Source organism: Acomys russatus, chromosome 15, assembly GCF_903995435.1.
Source record: "Acomys russatus chromosome 15, mAcoRus1.1, whole genome shotgun sequence".
NCBI lineage: Eukaryota > Metazoa > Chordata > Mammalia > Rodentia > Muridae > Acomys > Acomys russatus.
In genome coordinates this window covers 45953403-45976250 of record NC_067151.1, presented here as the reverse complement: position 1 = coordinate 45976250, position 22848 = coordinate 45953403, and positions in this window count along the sequence as shown.

Sequence of the window (22848 nt, the reverse complement as noted above, 5' to 3'; positions counted from 1 at the left end):
GACCCATCACTAGACAACACTATTGCCTTTAAACTTCCTTGTTAGAATATCCCCAGAAAAAAAATCAGGGTGTTATTTAAAGAGAAATGTGTCCTTTAGAGGTCTCAACTTGAAAGAGTCAAATCAGTAGGCCTGACGTTTTTTAACTTGAATAATGATTTGCTTTATGTTATCCTCTGAGCAGTATCTGGAGGATATGAAAACCACACCTTGGTTTTCTTTTTCATTAAACAGTCCATGTGGTGAACTTAAAACCTGAGAATAAATGTTAGAATAAAGGTTTCTTTTTCTACACATTTTTACTTCTAATTGAACAGAATTTAAAATTATCTCAGGTATTTTGAAACCAGGCTGGTATTTGTAAAATAGTGCTTTGCATTACTCTCATACAGAGTTTGTTATTCCATACTAATGTAAATCTCCTGGGATCTAGGTTACAACACCCAGCCCTCCATTTCTCAGCCTTGTGGTATTCTCTTTTACAAAGTTGTGTGATGCCTATAAATTAGAAATATTAATTTCTGGATTATCTGCTTTTGAATGTAGCCAAGGAGCTATACATACCCTCTAGTATTGAAATGCTCTAGCCAACTAATGTCAGGAAAAGCACATGTTGATAGAAAAATCTCTTAATGATTTGGCAAGACCTTTTATTCTTTCTTAATCTGTATTAGCATACTAAAGAAGTAATGCTTTATGCTTGTGTGTATAATTTTCTACCTTAGGCTACTTTGAATGACTGAAACTCCAACATGTATGAGCAAACAGGCTGAGGGCTTCAAGCTTAAACTGCATACACAGCTATTGTTCAGTTTCATCCACCTTTAAGAACTAAGGAGAAAAATAAATCAACTTGAAAAATATGAGCAAAAGGCAGGTGGATCGCTGTGAGTTCGAGGCCAGCCAGGTCTACAAAGTGAGTCCAGGATGGCCAAGGCTACACAGAGAAACCCTGTCTCGAAAAACAAAACAAAACAAAAAAACAAAAAAACAAAAAAAAAAAAAAAAAAAGAAAGAAAAATATGAGGAAAGGGATGGGCAAAACTGAGAAGCTGGTAGGTTTTGACTACAGTAACAAACAGATACACACACAGGCTCAGAGGACACACGAAGCACTCAAGAGAACTGATCTTTCTGCAGAGAGCCGAAGTGACTACAAATCAGAGCTCAGCAAGTACATTTGGTCTTTTAAGAATGTGGGACAAGAAACTGCTAAGGTCCTCCTCTGGGGAATGTCTACAGATTAGCTTTGCCGCCTGACATCCTGTCTACCCATGCATGGAATTTACTTCCAGGCAAAAATCATTTGCTTTGTCTGATCTTCTCAATTGTAACACAATATACTTCTAGATAGCAGAGGCTTGCTCTGGGTGTTTTTACTTCACAGACCCATGTATTCCTGCAGGATGAATGATTCTCAATTAATAACCATTGATTAATTTATCCTTTCCACAAATATTTGTGCAGATAATTTCCTAGTTAATGAAAGCATTAAAATGCAGCAAACGGGCAGACCACTGATGGATTGTGAAGGACATATTCAAGAGAAAGGGAAAGATGAGAAAACAAAAACACATGCATGGCGAGCTCCTTGGCCTCATATTCTACACATAGAAAGCTTCTCTAGAGCAATGAATCCAGAAAAGAGGGGAAGAGAAGAGGCAAAGGCTGGGCATAGTGTTTAAAATAGTACAACTACAAGCCAAATGCTCCGGCCAAATGTAAGCCTAATTCAAAACACAGAACTCTATCCCATCATCTACCACAGTTACAAAAGAAAAAGCATAGGGGCTTCTTTGTTTTGTTTTGTTTTGAGGGGGTTGCTTGTTTATCTGCTTTGGTTTTTTTGAGAGAGGGTTTCTCTGTGTAGCCTTGGGTCCTGAACTCACTTTGTAGACTAGGCTGGCCATGAACTCACAGAGATCTGCCTGCCTAAGTGATGGGATTACAAGGATGTGCCATTGTGCCTGGCTGCATAAGGTTTTGTTTCATAATTTATTCATATTACATCCTGGTTGTTATCCTCTTGCTCCTATCTTCCCATTCCCACCCTCCCTCTCTCTCTCTCTGGCTCTTTCCCCCTCCCCTAGACCTCTGATGAGGGGTGCTTCTCTCTCACTGTCTGAACAAGGTTTTGAAGCGTACAAAATACATAGGAATAGAGTAACAAATAAAAGATTTTGCATAACAAAGAAAATTACAGTTAGTTATGCATGTATAATGATTATTTATATTATTACTAACTTGGGTTCAAAGCAACCTGGCCATGCTGATGCATTTTACCTTGAGGACCAAGAACATGCTCAATGGGAGAATTAAATAAACAAGCCCATGGTAACGATCTGAGGATGCTATAGGAAAGCAAAATGCATTTACCTCTCAAGAGAATGTCGGCTAAGTTTGGTTAAGGACATGAGATGACATAAAAAAAAAAAAAAAAAACTTCTGAACACAGAATTTTATGCGTATCCAAGTTTAATTAATGAAACATACTAATTGCATATATATTTTCTAAAACACCAAATTGTTTTTAATGCAGTGTTCATTCCACAAAAAAAAGATAGAAAAAGAAATCAATCAGTCAATCAATCAATCTATGCTAAGAAAAAGCAACACCATGGCATGGATGCAAGAATGTGAAGTAAAGAAGCTCCCTGTGACAGCTGTGCCTTGTTGAAGAGCAGGAGTTCAGAGGCCTCAAGCCTCACTAGGCTACCTCAGTATGTAACCTGTCCCACATGGTCCCTCAGCTCTCCTTTGCCCATTCTCACCTAAGATGTGATCCATCATTTTTGTTGCTTAATAGATCCCTGTGGCTTTGCTAAGATACGACCTATGAGCAGAAGATTTTCCTCATTAACAATGCTTGATGATAAAGGGTTCAGATGTTGATCCAAAAATATTTTCAAAGTATAGTATCATTTAAAAAAATTTATATATATATATATATATATATATATATATATATATATATATATATATACACACACACATATATATTTATATATATATGGTTTTTTGGAGTGATTGAGGCTAAGAAAGAGTAATGCAAGTACACAGTGCTTCTTTTCACTCCAGCCACCCTCTTGTTTATAGGAAGCATGATTTTAGATGAGGCTCCCTGGCATCTTTCGTCATACCTGCATGTTGTTCTAAACTACCTCTTTGTAAACAGTAAGGCCATCTGAGTAGCTTCTTTAACTTAGCTTCTTTATTGGTAGTAATTGGTTTTGAGACAGAATCTCTCTCAGTAACCCAGGTTGTCTGACTCACTTTGTAGTTCAGGTTTGCTGTGGATGCTGCAGGTCTGCCTCAGCCTCTCCAGTGCTGGGGGTTCTATGTTAGCCACAGGAATGCATTGTCAGTTTCTCAGGGATGTGTACACTGAGATTCAGACTCTGCCATCTGTGACGTCAAGCACGGTGCTGTGGCAAACGAACGATAAAAAGAATGAAACCGTTTTTCGAACTCATCTCTGCCCCACTGACCTCCCCAACAAAGCAGTTAAAATGACTTAAAGTGTTGTTTTTATGTCAGGTAATATATATGTCAAATAATGATTTACTTAAATTTTTTTGTACATTTTCTATGTCTATGGGGATTGAAATAGCATGCACACTTAAAATAGCAGTTAAATAATTTTATATTAAATAATTTATTAATTCTGAAAATATTGCAGTCTTATCTCTTGAAAAGGTTGTGGTGTTTTTTTCACATTAGAGATTATATACACTTTTAAAAATATAGTGAGAGCTGTTTAGGCCAAGACAAATATCAGGTATGGTACGCATAAAATGAGTAAACAATATTCAATTTGTTATGGCCAAATCTAACTCTCATATATGAAGTTTTAAAAAGCATAAAGCTGTCAAAATATAATTAGCATTTTAATCACTCATGTTCTACAAGTTGTTTGATTCACTCCAATATATGGGCCAAAGTTATTCCTTTTGATTTAATGTGTATTAAAATAAAACTTCAAATGCTACCAGAAAAGAGAAGGAAAATTCTACTGATATGATGCTTATTTAACAGTAATTTAAATGATTTTGAAGTTGAGCAAATATTAAATTATACCAAATATTAATTTTTTTGTTATCTACTCTAAAAAGAAGCAATCAGCCATACTTTAAAATAGGCAAATATTCATAAGGATACTTCAACCAATGAACTATTATTACAAGACTTAGTTTAATGGAAATTCAAAAAAGAAAGCTTATTTCTTAGGTTTATGAATTGAATAAAGAGTAGTGATGAGAATTCATCACAACTATAGCCCTTGTCCCTCTCCTAGAAAACCCCACAGAAAGGGGAATACAAAGATTTTAAAAGTGGGAAGAGGAAGGTCTTGTCTGAAATGCTGCAGTTGCTGCCTGTGACATGGCTGTGACAATAATCATCTCACAGAAAAGATATCCGCTTAGGATGTGCATGAAATAAAGGTAGAAAAGTCAGAGGCTGGAGGTTGGGAGTAAAAAGGATGTCAGTAGGAGTAGTAAGGAAACATGGCACTATAGAGGATTAGGATGAAGTCATCACCACATGTGTGCACAAAAACTGAAAGAAATAAAGAATTTTAAAAGTTATCCTATATCTTAAAATTTTCTCAGGGTTTCCTTACCATTTAGTTTGGTTTTTTTAAAGACATAAATGTTTCATTCTTCTGAAAGGTTGGACAAATAAGTCTTTTCATTCCTGAGTTTCTTAACATGAAGTCTCTAGGTGTACTCTGGGAAACCATGTCTCTCAATCTTTTTAGGAGCAACTGTTATACGCACCTTCACCTTATTTTGCTCATTCATTTATGTTTGTCAGCAGCAGCTTTTCACAGCTGCAAGAGAAACAGGCTGTCATTTTTTTTCTAGAGTTGGCTACTTGTTCTGAAGTTCTTCTTAGGAAAATTTGCAACTTGTTATTGGATATCAACCCTGTATTCAAAGTTTTGATGCCACTGTACATGTTCCCTTTCTGCAAATTCCTTGCTATCTGAGTTCTAAACATCCTGGCTTGTAAAGTAAGAGTCTATTGATGTTTTAAATACTGAAACAGTCTTTGAGACACAAGCATCATCTCCTAATTTTACCTAATAATTGCACATATACAATAAAAAACAAACAAAACCATCTCTTAGTTTTTAACATTTTCCATAGTTGTAAATCCTACTTAATTTCATGGATTTTCTGGCAGGACATGTTTCTTTCTTTCTTTTCTTTTCTTTTCTTTTTTTTTTTTTTTTTTTTTTTTTTTTTTTGAGAACATAAATTATAATATTTGAACTCTCAGCCAAATGCATTTTGATTTTATCTTGAGAAAATAATTGAACAAAGTCAATTCAGATCTCAAGATATGCTGATCCCTGAACTACGCATACACATATATGAAATTCAAAGAATATAAAGAAAAATGACTTGTTCTCTTCAAAACTAAGATTCTAAACAGCTGAAATTATATATCATGTAGTCTTGTAAATTTAGTGCATTTATTGTGAGCTCATTATACAAGTCAAAATTCCAATAGCTGATCATTTCCTTTGTAATGCTACTTTCCCTTCTCCAATCCACTTCTCCTTTCAGTATAAACTAAATCGAATATTTTTTATAACTATCAACCAAATATCAATTAAACAAGACAATAAAATTGAGAAAATTTCTTTATATTTTCAAAATAAAGATTTGATGTATTTTAATTATATTTCCTATCAGGTAATAGCTTTGTACCCCAAAATACACTATATATTTCTAAAACAGAATTTAATAGGAAGAATTAATTACATAGATAGTAGTAGATCAAAGAACTGACAAGTTAAGTGGACTGAGCTCCAGATTGATAATATAAGAAGACAGCTTGAATCCCTGGAGCTGGGAAAATGCTAAGGAGCATGTGTGCTGTGTCCGAGATACTTTCCCTTTGGTCTAGTTTGCAAGAAGGAAGAATTTCAGACACCATCAAATATTTAATGGTTTAATCTGCCAGCAATCTTAAACAGCCAGCAAAGGTTGCCTGGTGGCATGGGCTCGTTACTGTCAGGAAAACCAAATAAATGACTAGGCCAGCGAATTTGCGTACTATGTGGAGGGCTATTCTTCCCGTGTTTGGCGTGTATTTACTTAAGCTATGCCTTTCGTAAAGACTACTTTAGCTTGTCTTGTGAAGGTATGCTTTCTGGTTTGGCTGAAACAGTTTTCAGCAATAGAAGCAACTAATAGAAGAAATGTCTTGCTTCCCAAGGTTAGACATCTTCAATTAAGTATCGCTAAGCGATACAGAGTGCCGGTTCTGAGGTTTGTGGTGCTTGCGTGAACGTGTGGGCGTGTGCGTGCGTGTGTGTGCGTGTGTGTGTGTGTGTGTGTGATATTGTGTACATATACAAGTTGATGGTGTGCACACCCAGGGACATGTATGTAGAAGCCAAGGAAGGACATTGAGTATTATCCTCCAATACTGTCTGATGCACTGCTTTGAGACAGAATGTCATATGGAACCAAAATTAATTTCTTCCCAGTAAGTTGGCTAAGCAGGAAGTTTTCAGGATCTCACTTTTACGGCACTCAATATTAGAACTGCTCATTCATTTAAAGCCATATTTATTTTTTGACGTGTGTGAGGAGGATTTGAACTTGTTAAGGTCCAGGTGATCTGCTGGAGAAGAACTCTAAAGCAGTATGCAAAAACAAAAATTGTCTCTCTCTTCCAGATGGTGACCTTGAAATGAGCACACAGGCTCAGTTTATAGAGAGTTGGAGCGATTTGTCAGAAACTTTAATTGATTGGTCAGAACTGAGTCAGCGTATAAGAGGGGATTCAGGATAGGCTGTTTGTTTGGTTACTGATACTTAAGACTTTTGAGTCATTAAGATTTGGCTCTTACTCAGAAGTTGGCCTTTAATTTTATTGGATAGGATCAGCTCTTTGTTTTGTTTTGTTTTGTTTTGTTTTTACCAAGGTCATGTATTAACAAAAATTTAATATCTGTTCATTTTGACCTGTAAGCTGATTGGCTTCCCATGAGCTGTCCATGAGTTGTGGGTTTTTCAGGAATTGCTGAGTGAAAACCAGAAGCCTGTCTTGGAGTTGGTCTGTTCAAGCAAACTGGGGTCTTTCCGGAGTCTGTGGTCCTTGGCAACGGTCCCGTCAAACTCAGGCCCTAATGCTTGAAGAGCAAGCAGTTTTAACCACTGATCCATATCCTCTGATCCCCCATATAGGATTTGTAATGTTTTCTTCATTATATATACGTGTATTACAAAATAGAAATATGTATATTATTTCTTTAATAATTTGATAATATAGTTTATATTGTACATAATAGCTCCTTCAAATAGCTTAGACATTTAAATTTGTATTTTCCAGAGAAGGATTGTTTTAATATTACTTTAATTCAAGAAATCAAGTATGTATTATTTTCTTAGTAATTCTACAAAACTTTTAGTAATTTCAGGGTAAAATTTTGTGTGGAAACATGTTTACGTATATTCCAACTGAACTTGTCTTTGAAAGAATCTCTTGTAAACTTCATTGTAGTAATTTTTCAAGTATTTCTTTTGAAAAATATCAAGTTGTGTTAGGCAAGCACTTCCACCAAATTAAGGATCAACTAAACCTTGTATTGTGATGGGGAGTTGTCAAGTTATAATGTGTTTCTCTCCCTACTGCCTTTACAGATCAGTGTGATAACACTACAGCATTCCTACCAGGCAACATCCAACAGATTAGCAGCTTACATAAAATAAAAATAGACTTTTATAAATATTCTAAACAGTTTGGCACTATTACTGGAAAAAGTACACAGCCTTGTGAGATCATGAGATTCTACTGCCCTCTTCTGATGAACAAATTTATGAAACAAACAATGTTTAGTAACGTCAAAGGACACTTATTACTTAAGATTTTCTTTGTGTTTGAGGACGGTGATTGGAGGAACATGTGCACCAGCTGATGTTAGTAACACACAGGAGTCTCACTGCATTATGGTCTCAAGTGTCTTTCTTGCATTGTTTCCCCTGTACTTCACTGTCATTTTTAATCAGGAGAGTTAATCATCCCTGTGATATGCATAATATAAGTAATTGATAATATTTACTTAGGCCTCACTTTGAGTTGATAAATTTAAAAGTTGAAACAGAATTATATAGAACTCAACGTTATTGTGTAGTTTATCAATGTATTTTAATCTCAAGAACTTGAAGCTTATGAAAAACATCTAACAGCAGTGCAGGGACATTATTTTAAACAAAAATATATACTTTAAAAATTCTCCTTGTTGCTGTTATTCCTTCTCAGATTTTTTTTTTTTTTTTTTTTTTTTTTTTTTTTTTTTGTGAATCAGAATTTTTCGTGTAACTAAAGCTACCCTTAACCACATGATGCCCCTATATCAGATTCCTACCATAAACAATACAAGTGCACATGACGGCAAGGAGTATGCATGATAGTTAAAATCTATGAGCAATGAACAAAGGCTAGTGAAATACCATCTCTAATTTTTAATAATCTAATTCTCATGGAGGTTTCGCTTCTGTCATGAGTTTACATTGTAGTTCTTGTCATACTTGGAATTTTTGAAATGAGTGATAGTATTCCCGATTATTATGTCTAGAAATCATGGCAATACACTTTCAAAACTTTCTCAGATGATACATTCTATATTTTTCCTATTTAGTAAAGGCTTACAGTAGTAGCTAGCACTGAGAGGGGGAGTTATATGACACAAATTAGTGAAAGGCCATAATAAAGCCAATGAAGTAAACAATGCATCGTTGAAGAAAAGTAATTTCTAACCTTTACTACGAAATCACATTTACCAAAAATAAGATATGAAATCAGTTTAGATGTCCATTAAAAAACAAGTAGTCAAGAAAAGATATAGAATATTTATAAGGTGAAGGTTTAGTTAGCTGCCCAACCCCATTTACGTGATGTGCAGTGTGAAGGTCGGGCTGCTTACGTTCCTGTCAAGGGAAACAAGGCAAGCTAACTTATATGGAATCGGGTATTTTATTATTTGAAGAATCTAGAATGTACAAATATATGTGTATATGCAGAGAATTAATGAGCAAAAGAAGGAAGGAGAAACGAAACATGAGAGGGTTAAGGAAGGAGAAAAGAGGGAAGGTAGGGAGAGAGGGAGATGGATAGATGGTTTCACTCTGTCTTCATTATCTTGACAAATTCAAATTTAGTCATTGAAATTATTCCAAAATTTTTGATTTACTTTTACTCAGCTTATTGCTTAGCAAATTATCCAAATAACTCTTTAAATTATCCGTATCTGCTAGTTATTAGAATGATACCATAATAATTCTCATGTTTTAGAATGACTAAAAGTTTATTTGTAGTAATTAAAATGTCACCCTTCTTTGATTAGTTTATTACTGAAAATTATATACCCTGACTGTGAGATAAGATATCTCTCTAATTAAGAAAACTCTTGATAGTGCAAATTAGTAAACCATCCACATTTCAGTAATAAGCTTTACAAAATTAGACTCAAATTCAGACAATAGAAATGGCAGGATATCTATAATATCCTGTGATTAGAGCTGAAATGTGTTTCTTTGGGAAATCTATTGCCAGTGGATTAAATTTTTTAATGTTTACTCATTATAATATAAACTTGTTCAAACATTAGAAAATGAGGCTGAGCCCTCTCAACAGAAAATGATAAACTTATGCAAATCAGTTGCATAATATTACACAGATTGAACTGTTTATTAAGAACTAAAAGCCTTAGCTATATCAGTGTTCACAATTGGATACCACTTTTGAGAGAAGATAGTTAACTAAAACTCTTAAATACACAAACACGATACAACTGAATGATCTTATTTTATATGTATTTTCTATCTGGTTAAATATCCTTCATTATGTTCGACTCTGCACAAGTAGATGAGGCAAAGCTGATGACATACATTTTAATCTTATTACCAAAAACTCTATCAAGCTTTTGTTTTTTTCTTGGAACATATGTGCTTAGCTTTATCATTAAAACATTAAATCATATTATAGCTGGTTATTAACAACAATTTAAGGGATTCATTTTGCACTTTGAATATATTACATTATCTGATTTATTTTTAATGTTTATTTACTTTAATTCAAACATATTTTATTCAAATGTACCTTGTGACTTTATGTGCACCCTATGTATGCAGAAGACATTGGATCCCTTGAAATTGATGTTAGAGGCAGTTGTGAGGCACCTGATGTGGAAGCTGGGAATTGGAACAGGGTTGTTTGGTTTGGTTTGGTTTTAATAGGTTCACTTTACATCCCAGATTGTAGTCCCCGCTCTCATTGCCAGTACTATGGTGTGATCACCAAGAACATCAGCAGCAGCAGTGGGGTGGAACCAGACAGAGCCTATAAAACAAGCTGATGCCCATTGGCTAAATCTGAATAGGGGATATAGGTTTACTACATGCATTGTCCTTGGATGTTACAGCAATTTGTACAGCCTCCCTAAGGCCAGATCCACCAGCCTTGATGGTCTCCTTGTAGAGTTTCTGGACCATCTGGGTCCTTCTATCTCCCAATTCTCCCATACTTCTTTCATCTGGAATCCCAATAACACTTCCCAGCATCTGTCCCAATCCCTCACTGAGTAGAGACTCTCAGAAGACACCCATGTTGAGCTAGTATCCAACTATAAGTGAGTATATATCAAGTATATCTTTCTGGGTCTGGGTTAACTCACTCAGGATGATCATTTCTAAGTCCATCCATTTGCCTGCAAAATTCAAGATTTCCATATTTTTAATAGCTGAGTGGTCTTCCATCATGTAAATGTACCACAGTTTTCTATCCTTTTTTCATTTGAGGGACATCTAGATTTTTTCCAGATTCTGACTTTTATGGATAAGGCTGCTATGGACATAGTTCAGCAAATGTCCTTGTTTTGGGCATATCCCAAAGAGTGGAATAGCTGGGTCTTGAGATAGCATGTAGAAAACCTCAATCCCCTATTCAGATCTAGCCAATGAACAGCATATTTCCCACAAATGTGTGTAGAGCAGGGACTGACTCTGACATGAAGTCTGATGCCCCCTATTTGACCACTTCCCCTTGGTGGGGAGGCCTGGTGGCACTCAGAAGAAGGGCAAGCAGGCTATCCAGATGAGACCTGAGAGGCTGTGATCATATTATGGGGGAAGAGGTCCCCTTCTTTCACAGGTCTTGGGGAGGAGAATAAGGTAAAAGAGGGAGAGAGGGGGGAATAGGAAGGTACAAGTGAGGGGATAACAATCGAGATGTAATCTGAACAATAAAATTTAATAAATAAAACAAAAAGCAAACTGTGTGTGCTTCAGAAGGTAGAGTCTGAGAAGTGACTCAAACACTTTGGGGGAACACGGAAAATTCTAAGTGAATCCGAGACATTGGACATTGAATTATGTATTTTATAATTTATTCACATTATATTCCAATTGTTATTCTCTTGTGCATGCTCCCACCTTCCCTCACTCTTCCACTCTTTTTCCCTCCCATAGGCCCCTCCCCCACCATCTGACCTCAGCTTATCAGGTTTCATTAGGATAGCCTGCATCCCCTTTTTCTGAGTGCCCTCAAGGTCACCCCAGCAAGGGACAGTAGGGATGAAGTTTCTAGCTGGAAACCAGCTCCACTCTTTTTTTTATATATTATCATATAAGTAAGTGATGCCCTCAGTAACCTGGCCTTAAGATCAGGTTGTTAAGGGTAAACAATAGCATTTTCAGTATCCTATTATTATTGTGTTGGGACTGTTAGACCACTTTGTTAAACAACTCAATAAGATGTAATCCATTTTGAGACTGTTTAACTTGATAGCATAAGATACTTATTGAACACATTATTTTCCATTAAATGGCAATTCCATTTAAATTTCTGTTATATGTGTGTATCTTACAAAGTCTCTACACAAATAGGTTTTCATATGTCTTTTCAAAAATCCCTTAACCTATATTGTCTCTCCTTATATTCTTTTCTTTATCAAGGCCTTCCTTCTCTCCAATAAATCCTCCTGTTTGAGTTATCCATTTATCCTTTGTAACACTATAAGTAAAGCATTCTTAAGTGTGGCAATTATCTGTTTAGTTATCTTCTTTTTTCAAATTGCAGTCCACATGTAAAAATTATTTTATTGTAGGTATAACATATATACATATACATATATAATACACTATAACCTGTTAAATCATATTTCTAATACTGTCTTTTCTTTTTTCAAAATGTTTTTAGTTATTGCAGTTTCTTCTTCTATTACAGCTAAGTTATTGTGGAAAGTTGGAATGAGATTTCTGCTTATACTGCCAAAGCAATTAGTGATGAAATTTTCCATGCATATTGCCAAAATTATTAGGGCAGAACTCAGAAAAGTTAAGAATAGAAGACTAAAATCAATTGTCAGTATCAGAGTAAAGTCTGCCATTATCTGTCTCCATTTTAATAACAATCTGGTTTATCCAGATGAAGACCTCAACATGTGAACTCACATTATTTTAGAATCTCAAGTATAAAACTGAAGATTTATCTCTTGCCTATCACTTGTGGGAGAATCAAACTCTATTCTCCTTACCATATGACCTGTAAGTCCAGCCTTGTACCCATAAAATAACTCATCAAGTTGGGTTTCAGGGTTTCAGGAGTCCTTCTAAATCTCCATAGCTTTAATTTAAGACTTGGAAGACCAAAAAGTTTCCTGGATCTATGTTTAATTAAAGTATAGAAATATACTTTATCAAGCTTGAAGAACAGGTTGGTATCTTAGACAATTTTCTGTTGCTGTGAAAATGCACAATGACTACAGCAGCTGATAGAAAATGAAAGCCTTTAACTGGGGCTGGCTTACATTAAGAGGTTTAGTCCATTATCATCTGGCAGCAAGCATGGAAGCACACAAGCAGACAAGGAGCTGGGTAGTAGCTGAGAATTCTACACCCCAATTTGCAGGCAACAAGGTAAGAGAGCCACTGACCCTGGCTTGGACCCTTGAAATCTCAAAGCCCCGCCCCCCCACAGTAACACACTTCCTACAATGCCACACCCACTCTAACAAGGCCACACCTCCAAATATCAGTCAAGTAGCATCATTTCCCAATTACCAAACCTTCAAATATATAATCCTATGAGTGCCATTCTATACAAACGGCCACAGTTCATTTTTAAAAATATAGTAAACTATTATTCCATTATTGTTTCAGTTTATCTTATGTGAACCCACCAGAAATTCAAAGCTTACAAAAGCTTTCTTTCTCAGTGACAATTTGTGGCCCATCTTACAACACCAACACCTAAACATATTTCTAAGAAAATGGACATTTTTTATCATTTCTTTTCTCTCATATGCATTTGCATTCATTATCTTAATTCTCTGAAGGAAAGTATAGATTTTTTATTGCCTAAAGAAGAGAAATGTATCTGGATGGTCTTTCTCCATAGTATATTATACAAGACGGTATGTAATTCCAGACTTGATTTTTAATTCTAGTAAATAAAATAAAAATATAAAAAATGGGGCAGGGTGTAACATAAAAAAAAATAAAACAGAAGATATTATTGTAGATATCAATTTGATCTTTGAATATGATCCGTTCTGGAGTCAAAATTTCCAGTGGTAGAACTTTTAAAGTTGAACTTCATATAGTGAAAATTTTGGAACAAGGAAGAACACATATAAATCATTAAAATGTGCTGCATTGTATAGCTATATAAACATTAAAACATTTAATTTTTTTAAGAATTCACAATCTGTGTGGATTCAAAATATTGAGCATAAATCAGTGTACTAAAGAGAAAAGGACTGTGTTCTTAAGTTTAGTAGGCAAGAAGCTGCTTTTCCAATTGCTGTGAGGAAATCCCAATAAAAACCAACGTAACCAAGGGCAAGTTTATTTTGGTTGTAAAGGTATAGTCTACCAGAGTATAAAGGTATATGGCAGTAATATGAAGATGTTCTGCCATCCACACTCAAAAAATTTCCCTTTCCTTTGTTTAAAGCACTTTGGAAAACACTCTACAGATATTCCCAGACATAGATAGAGGACTATAAGGAGTTCACTTCAAAGATTACATAAAATTACATAGCCAATGAAACTATCCTTCAAATATCTATATATTTATAAATACACATATATTCTTTTTGTTGTGATAAAACTAAGGATCTATTGTAATATGGAGCTGCACACTGGCCAGTAGTGAATACTGAAAGTATAATAAACTGAGAAAACATGCTTTATTTAATTATTGTTCATAGTTTATATTCTATGAAGATGTTTCCAAGCTACAGATAATACAAATAGAAAGTGATGGATGTTCTTCTTTTAACTCTTGCATGACAGAAAACAACTGTTAGATATTGTGAGCATAAAACACTTCAAAGAGTCACATGTAATTCTAAACATCCCAAGACAACATAATTTGAAAATATTCCTATATGTAACTAAATAGAACTAGAATCTTCACAAGAACTATTTCTTTCATTGATATGTCATTGAAAAAAAAATGCTGGCAAAGCAATACAAAAATTTTGCAGGATACTTGACCATATTACATTACATTTAAAAAATTTTAAATTTATTATAATTTATTCAGATTACATCACAATTGTTATCCCATTCCTTGTATTTTCCTGTACCCACTCTCCCTCCCTCCTCTTCCCTATTCCCCTCCGCTAGACCTCTGACAGAAGGGGACCAATCATCCTGAGTGAGGATACCAGACCCAGAAAGTCACCACATGTTATATACTCATAAGTGGATATTAGCCCAACATTACAAATTCTTAAGTGTGGATTATAACTTATCTATACTCTAAATTCTGTCACTTTATAACTAGTCATGGCTAAATGAGCTTTTCCATCATCTGACACCAAACTATTAACACTTGGTTTCAAGAAAGCGGCAATGTAATTTAACAGTTTCTTGGAAAGTGTAAGGCCCAAAACCAGACTCTGGGTTGCCACTATGACTAAAGTTAGACCTATCACAAAAACTCTACTGACTATTGCAAAAACCTAGGGGGGATCTTTTGATCCTTTTTTAAACTGTTACCTGAATTTGAAGATATACTCATGTATACTCTAGTGTTATTTTTACATACAGACTAATCTGATCATGAATCTTAAATAATCAAACAAAATTCATGACTATGCTTTGTTATTAAACCTTGCCATTTCATTAATGAGAAGAGCATGTATTACTGTACAATAAGTAAAACTTATCTCTGCAACAAGTAATGCTATATAAAACCACTGCAAAAACCTCACTTGACAGGGCCATTCTATCACCTACGCCATGGGATCTAATACAGAAACTGTACAAATAATCCTCAAACATTTTTGGTTATTCACCCATATAACTTGGGTTTCTTTCATTGCAAAAAAATATTCAAATTATAGATCATATTATTACCTAAAATAAACTCATTAATTTATTCTTGAACATTAGATAAAACAGAAAAGGCAAAGCACTTAAATAATTAAGTCCAGGATAGCATATTTGTCCACATCCAACTGTACTTTAATGCCATCATCTTAAAATTTGTTATATATTTTAAAGTTTTATTTGATAGTGAAGAATATTATCAAGCTGCCCTTTTAGTTCACTACATAAACATAATAAACAACAGAAACAACTTGTTCATGGTATTTTGAAAGAGAGTCGCCTTTATAAGCTCATTTTTGAATGTAGGATCTCAGGTGGTGGACTATTTAGTAAGGATTAGGAGGTGTGGCTTTGTTTGAGGAGATATTTCATTGGGGAAGGCCTTGGGGTTTCAGAAGCCTATGGCTGGCTCAGTCTCACTCTCTGCCTTCTGCTTTTGTAGCAAGTGAACAGCCTCATCTACTCTTTCAGTGACATTCTTACCTTCCTGTTGCCATGATCTCTCCCATGACAATCATGAATACACCCACTGAAACTGTAATCAAGACCCATTTAAGTACTTTATTTTAGAAGTTGCCTGAGTCATGGCACCTCAAGAAAGAAATAGTAAATAATTACAATAACTATATGAGTAGATACAGGGGAGACTTTTGATAAAATCCAAAATTCCTACATGATAAATGCCCTGGAGAGCTGAGGAATTTACAGAAAGCCCATAGCCAACAGTAACTTAAATGGAGAGAGACTAAAATCAATTCCACTAAAACGAGGAACAAGACAAGGTTGCACACTCTCTCCACACCCACTCAATACAATACAGCAGTTAATGTCTTAGCTAGAGCAATAAGACAGCTGAAAGAGATCGAGGGGATAAAAAAAATAAGGGAGGAAAAAGTCCAAACATATTTATTAGCAGATGATATGATAGTATACACGCAAACATTCAACAGAGAAACTCATAGAGATGATACATACTTTGCATAAAGTAGGCTGTGACAGCACGTATAAGATCGCACAGGTTCAAGTCAGACAGAATTCCAGTGCTCAAGGGAGACTGTTAATGTAAAATTCAACTACCATTGAAGGAATTATTTGCAATTGGCAACTGCTGGAAGGAGGAAATTCAGATTTCTCCAATAGAGAAACACCATGTATATCGCTACAAACATTACATTTTAAGATGATATTTTGTGTCTTCCTCTGAAATAAGCTATCAGGTCTCAACTTGTATCAAAACTTAGGATGCAATTTGTGTCAGCAGGCACCCTTACCTACTGATCCATCTTACTGGCACCTCAAGGCCACACTTAAGGAAGAGTACCCAAATTCTGACAAATCTTTACCTTTCTATATCTGCCAATGGTATGCTTAAAGGAACCTGTATGGTTAGTGCTCATTGTCAAGTATAGACGATCTTGAATCACCTAGGAAACATCTCTGGCAATGTTTCTGAAAGAATCTGTAAATTAGATGAATTGAGGTAGGAAGACATACCTTAAATCTGTGGAGCAGTACTCTATGGCTTGGGGCCTTATAAAGTACAAAAAGGAGAAATCTATTTGAACACCAGTGTTCCTTTTTCAGCTTCCTGAATGTATATGCAATACGTTCAGTGCTTCACAGTAGTTTACTTCTGAGCCAGAATAGACTGAACCCACAAACTGTGAGATTAAAAGCAAATCCATTCTCTCATTTAGTTGTTTATTTTTTTTAGTCATTTTGTAGCAGCAGTAATAAAGGTAAATAACATACATTTTCAACTGCTTTTCATTTATGAATGGTTTGTCTAGGAAGGGACCTCAATTTCACCTATATATTTAGAAACATGAAATATTTTTTGAAAACATAAGCCAACATTACAAACTGTGATGTCCTTTTTCTAGAAAAAAAAATGATTTTTTTTTACTCTATCCCCAGACAAACAACAACACAAAACATTTAGAAAACAAATCAATTATTTTCAATTTATCAAAGAGGATCGATAATTCTCTATAAGAGCCAGTCCTTTAATTTATAATTCAAATTAACAAATTTAACTATAGGCTGAAAGTTATAAAATATAATATAGAAGAAATTTCTACTTCTGTCTATGGATTGTTGTCTTATATGCATACTGTGTTTCTTTTAAGGAATTAAAGTTGAGATTACTCCACAGGTTCCTGCTACTTCTGTGGGAATGCTGCTGATGTAATAACTGCACTGGGCAATGTATTAATTATTCTGTTTGCTAATATCCTATTCATTTGGAAAATTTATTATTATTTTAAAGCATCAGTTATACTTCATTATAAGTCAAGCATATATCTGAAAAGATGTTATTATTTATATTCAGTAATGTAAATAAATAATAGCTATTCTTAATTTTTTAATTCTGCCAATAGGTGATTACTTATTTTGAACTCTCATATTCCTCCAAAAATATTCTCCATGTGCATGTATGGTGCTTTATTCTCAGATACTATTAAAATGAGATCACATTTAGTGTTTTAACTTCCAAATTAGTTTTTATAATTTGATGTTAACATTTCTGTTGGATGTCCTTACCAATTCTTATAGGACTCCTGATGAAGATCTGTATCATACCATGGGTATATTTGTCAATAAGATGGGATATTTTTCCATTTGAATTTCTTCTCAATGAATTTCAGGAGATTAATGTACTGTTCATTAATTCATATCAATTTGTTAGAATGTTATCTTTTCTTATTAAAATGTGATCAATATATATATATTCATATTACATATTGAGGTCCTAAGATAAATTATTATTGTTTTTTAAACTCTGTGGAGATAACCTCTGGTAAAAATTTACGGTGGTCTGACAGTTTTTCAGGTAAGAGGACTTGATGTGCAGGCAGGAAGATCCACGTTCTGAACTTTATCACACAGGCTAAAGGTGACTGGGCTATACCGGCCTGTTACCTCAGCTTTACTAGGTCTACAGGAGTACAACTAAATTCAGAAGACAGAAGGCCTGCGGTGGCTTTCCGAGAAGCCGACATAGCCAAAAACAAACAAACATAAGAAAACAAAGAACAAAACAAAACAAAACAAATAACCAGCGAGCTGCCTGTTCAGTTTCCATTTCAAGTCCATTTCAAGGGACTAAGACAGAGACTGAGCCAAAACACCTCTCATTGCTGTTTGGCTCTGCTTATAGATCAGTACACACAGACATAGGCATGTGCACCCATGTACACACACACACGCACATGCAGGCACGGGAAGGGGGAGAGAGAGAGAGAGAGAGAGAGAGAGAGAGAGAGAGAGAGAGAGAGAGAGAGAGAGAGAGAGAGAGGAAATAGAGGAAAGAAATAATTTTAAATTATATGGAAAATTTGTCTTACTAGTCATTGTCCTTTGAGCACAAATTATGTATTATTTGTTCAAACAAAAACCCCTTAAGTATTATATTACTGTCTCAAATATGAGTACATATCTTCATTACATAATACCGTCTTGAGGAAACTGAAGTGATCTTTAAAAATCTGAGCAATGTCATTTAACCATAAAAGCCTATGGTAGGACTGCCGGTCTAATAGATTCTTTAGTAAGGACTTCATAGTTTGTATTGATGAATGATGATTTGACTATTTTACTTTGGAGTATTATTTTATGTACGTCTAAAATTGCAGTAAGTGCATCTTTATGGGTCTGGGTTACCTCACTCCGAATGACCCTATCTAGACTATATTGGTTACTTTCTTGTGATCACTTCTCCCTAATGGGGCTTACTTGGCTGGCTTCAGTGCATGAGGATGAGCTCAGTCCTGATGTGAGGCAGCTGGATGTGCTGAGGTGAGTTGCTGGGAGGGGCTCCCCTTTTCTGAGGAGAAGCACAGGGAGGTTAAGGGGAGGCAGGTGGGAGGGAATGATCTAAAGGAGAAGAAGGAGGGGACTATGATCAGAATGCAATATATATATATATATATATATATATATATATATATACATATATATATATGTATATATATATATAAGAAATAGAATAAAAATAAATTTTCAGTAAGGCCATCACTGTTTCAGTTATTTGCTACTATGATCCAAATTGCAATCAAACCCTTTGCACTTGAACAAAATCCTAGTTTAAAGAGAAACAGAGTTGCCCTAAGCAAGCTAAAATGTATTTTCTTTTGCAAGAGTTTGATATTTCTGAAAAGTTAAAAATTCATCAAATTAACACCATACATGGGGACTGTTGCCAGTGTTTACCTGAAACATTTTATCTCCAAAACTTTGAAATTTGATAGAATAATAAATAAGCTAAAATATCTGGAAAACTAGTATTTTAGTCAACATACTAGAATCATTTTTGAGGCCAAATTCATCTGGGTAGCTGAGGTGATTGTGTGCAACCTAAAGCTCAGAAATATTCCTAGTGGTGATGACCAGCTGTTCCTGTCTGAAAGGAATCCTCTGACCAAATTAAATAAATAATTTGCCTTGTTTTTTCCCATCATACATGTCAATGTTATTACAACAACTACTGTGAAAGGTAAAAGAATATGCAAATAATATGAAGACTAGAGTCATATTTACCCATTATAATTTAGCAATTCATTAATCAAGAGAATTTTATGTTTTCCAGTGCACATATTTATTCAGTGATTATCTTGATACAGTTTAGGATTTAAATAATTTTATTGTTTGCTATTCATTTATGCGTACCACATACTGTTCTTATGAACAGCTGAAATATATTATGCTCTTATTTACACAAGATTAATAATTACTAGAGCACTTTTAATGTCATAAATGCAGACTTTTAAAATTTTGTGTCATGAACTGGAAACAAAAATAATTCTATTTTGAGCTATTTTATCAATGGTATACATTATATGTATATTTAATTATTCAAAGATGAATATTATATTTTAATCAAATCTGTTTTCAGAGTCAGGTGAGGGAAAATGAGGTTTACTCTGTAGAGCAAACAACCCATAACAGAGGACAGTCTGTGGCCTATGTCTCTATGCTCAGAGATCACTATAAAACAGAGATTGCTTTAATTATGTAAGCCAGAAATATGATCCAGTGCGATGGACAGAATCACAAGTCAGAATCTCTTTACCAAACATTGCTTCTTCTTGGAACAACTCCTGAAGTATGTTAGATCATGTCATTATTTTAGTTGCCAAAGCCGAAAATAAAACCAATGAATATAATCAGAGCTACATATAAATTTTTTGCGTGGTTTTAAAATTATAAATAGTAAAATAATGGATTCTGTTTATTTAATCTCATACGTACAATATTGAATTTTATAATTTTCCATTCAAAAAATAAGTGAGATGTCTATATTCTAAATGCCTCTATGAATGTCTGTATAAATATAATGTAATCAATATAAAGTAATTATGTAGATATTTTACACATTCTGCCTTGTTGTTTCATGGTCCACATAGCCATATAATGTTCAGTGACATCACATTTCAATTATAGTCTTAATTTTCATTGCTATTTTCTAATCGGTAAATAAAATTTTAAAATATTTATACTTATAATACAGATTCAGATGTATAATTTATCTTAAGATGTTAACAACTCATATTTGAGTACCTACAATTAATTTCCTACTCAGTCTGATAAATCTGGCTCAATGGTTTTAGAAGAATGGATGCAACTTTGGGGCAGAACTATATCATTTTGAACCTATAACTTTCTAACAACCCTTTTGGAAATTCAGTATTATTGGCACTCAATCGAAGGCAACTTAGTTAAATGTACACATTGAAATCTATATACAAGCTATATATAAGCTATTACCAGTTAAAGTTGTGTAATTTCAGTATTGCAAGTAAATGTGCAAATGTATGCAATTTTAAAAAACGAGTAAAAGCACTGTTGATTTATCTTTTCATTTCTGTATAAATTCACATATTGTCTAATTCCAAGTAGGCCTCTCTTTTGATATCATTTATATTCAAGGTGATGCTGATGAGAAAAAAAATAATAACCACAGAGATTTAGGCCCAATTGTCAAATATTTGAAAAGTATTCATTTTCTTTGAAGAGAATCTTGAACTTGACTTATCAAAGCTCATAAAACTCCCTAAAATGATCCCAGGACACTACCACTCAGTGTTTACAAAACAACCAAGATCATTAAGTTCATGGTCTTTATTTCTCTATGGCAATCAAAAGCTTTGGATGACTTTTCAACATTTGCACAGATGTGCTAACAGCTTTCACAACTGTGTCCACAACACTTTCTATGCATATGCTTTATAAATTGAGCATAGGTATATTTAATTTTTATCACACATTGGGAAAGGAATACAGGGAGATATATGATTTGTTTTTAAATTTTAATATTTTGTAATTTTTGACATAACACAAGAAATATAGCATCTGTCACAATAGAGTCGAGTTTTGTTTCTCGTTGATATTAATCCTTGCTAGATGAAATATATAAGACTTATGAATGTTTTAGGTCGTGCTCAAAGACATAATGCAAATATCAACTAGTATGTCTTTTAACACATAATTATCCTAAAATTAAATATATGTACTTACCATACTTTAGAAATTTCTCCAGTGGATTGCTAAGTACTGGATATTTTATTTTTGTACATATTGGTTCCTTGGATATCATTTCTAATAAAAATCAATATTGTAAATAACTTATTTTACCATCTACCTTTAAAAATGACCTTTTCAATCGCAAATATAAAAACTAAAGAAAGCTACACTTTTATATTTAAAAATTTGCTGTAAAATATTGGCTTTCAAAAAAGAAATTAGAACATTTTATTTAAACTAATAAATAGAAACAGGAATATGTATATAAAAATGACATTCTATGACATGTTCTGATACACATATATATTGTATTGCAATCAGATTAAACATTTAGTTATTTGAACATTTATCATTTCTTTGGATGAAACTTTTCAAACCTCCTTCCTACCTTATAGAAAGAACATCTGATACCATCTTAATATGTAATAACATACTATAGCTAGTGTCTAACTGGGCCATGTAACCAATTAATCAGTATTTTGTAAAACAACCCCAATGGTGTGCTGTCCAGTTTGTATAACCACAATTCCCCTCCTAACTACTGTGAAATCAAAATGGTTAAGCTCCACATGTGGGTGGAATGAGTGCATGTACTTCTGTACTTCTGAACATTGCTTATTTCACTTCACACCAGGATCTCCAGAATATTCATGTTGGCACACATGAAAGCATCATCACGGCAGCATTTCATTAAATTGCACGTGTATACAGCCCTGGTCTTTAATATTTAATAAGTAGGTGGACACCCACTTTCTTCATATTTCTTTTTAAAGTGCTATCATTAAGATGTGTGTGTATATGATATACATGTGTGGGTGTGCATGTATGCTACACTTCTGAAAGACAGTGGTAGGGCAATTTATATAGTTAGTCCACTCCTTTTATCTTCATATGTATGTAGGAATTGAGGCTACAGCAACAAGTGTTTTTAGCCACTGATTTCATCAGCTCACCTTTCTTAATACAA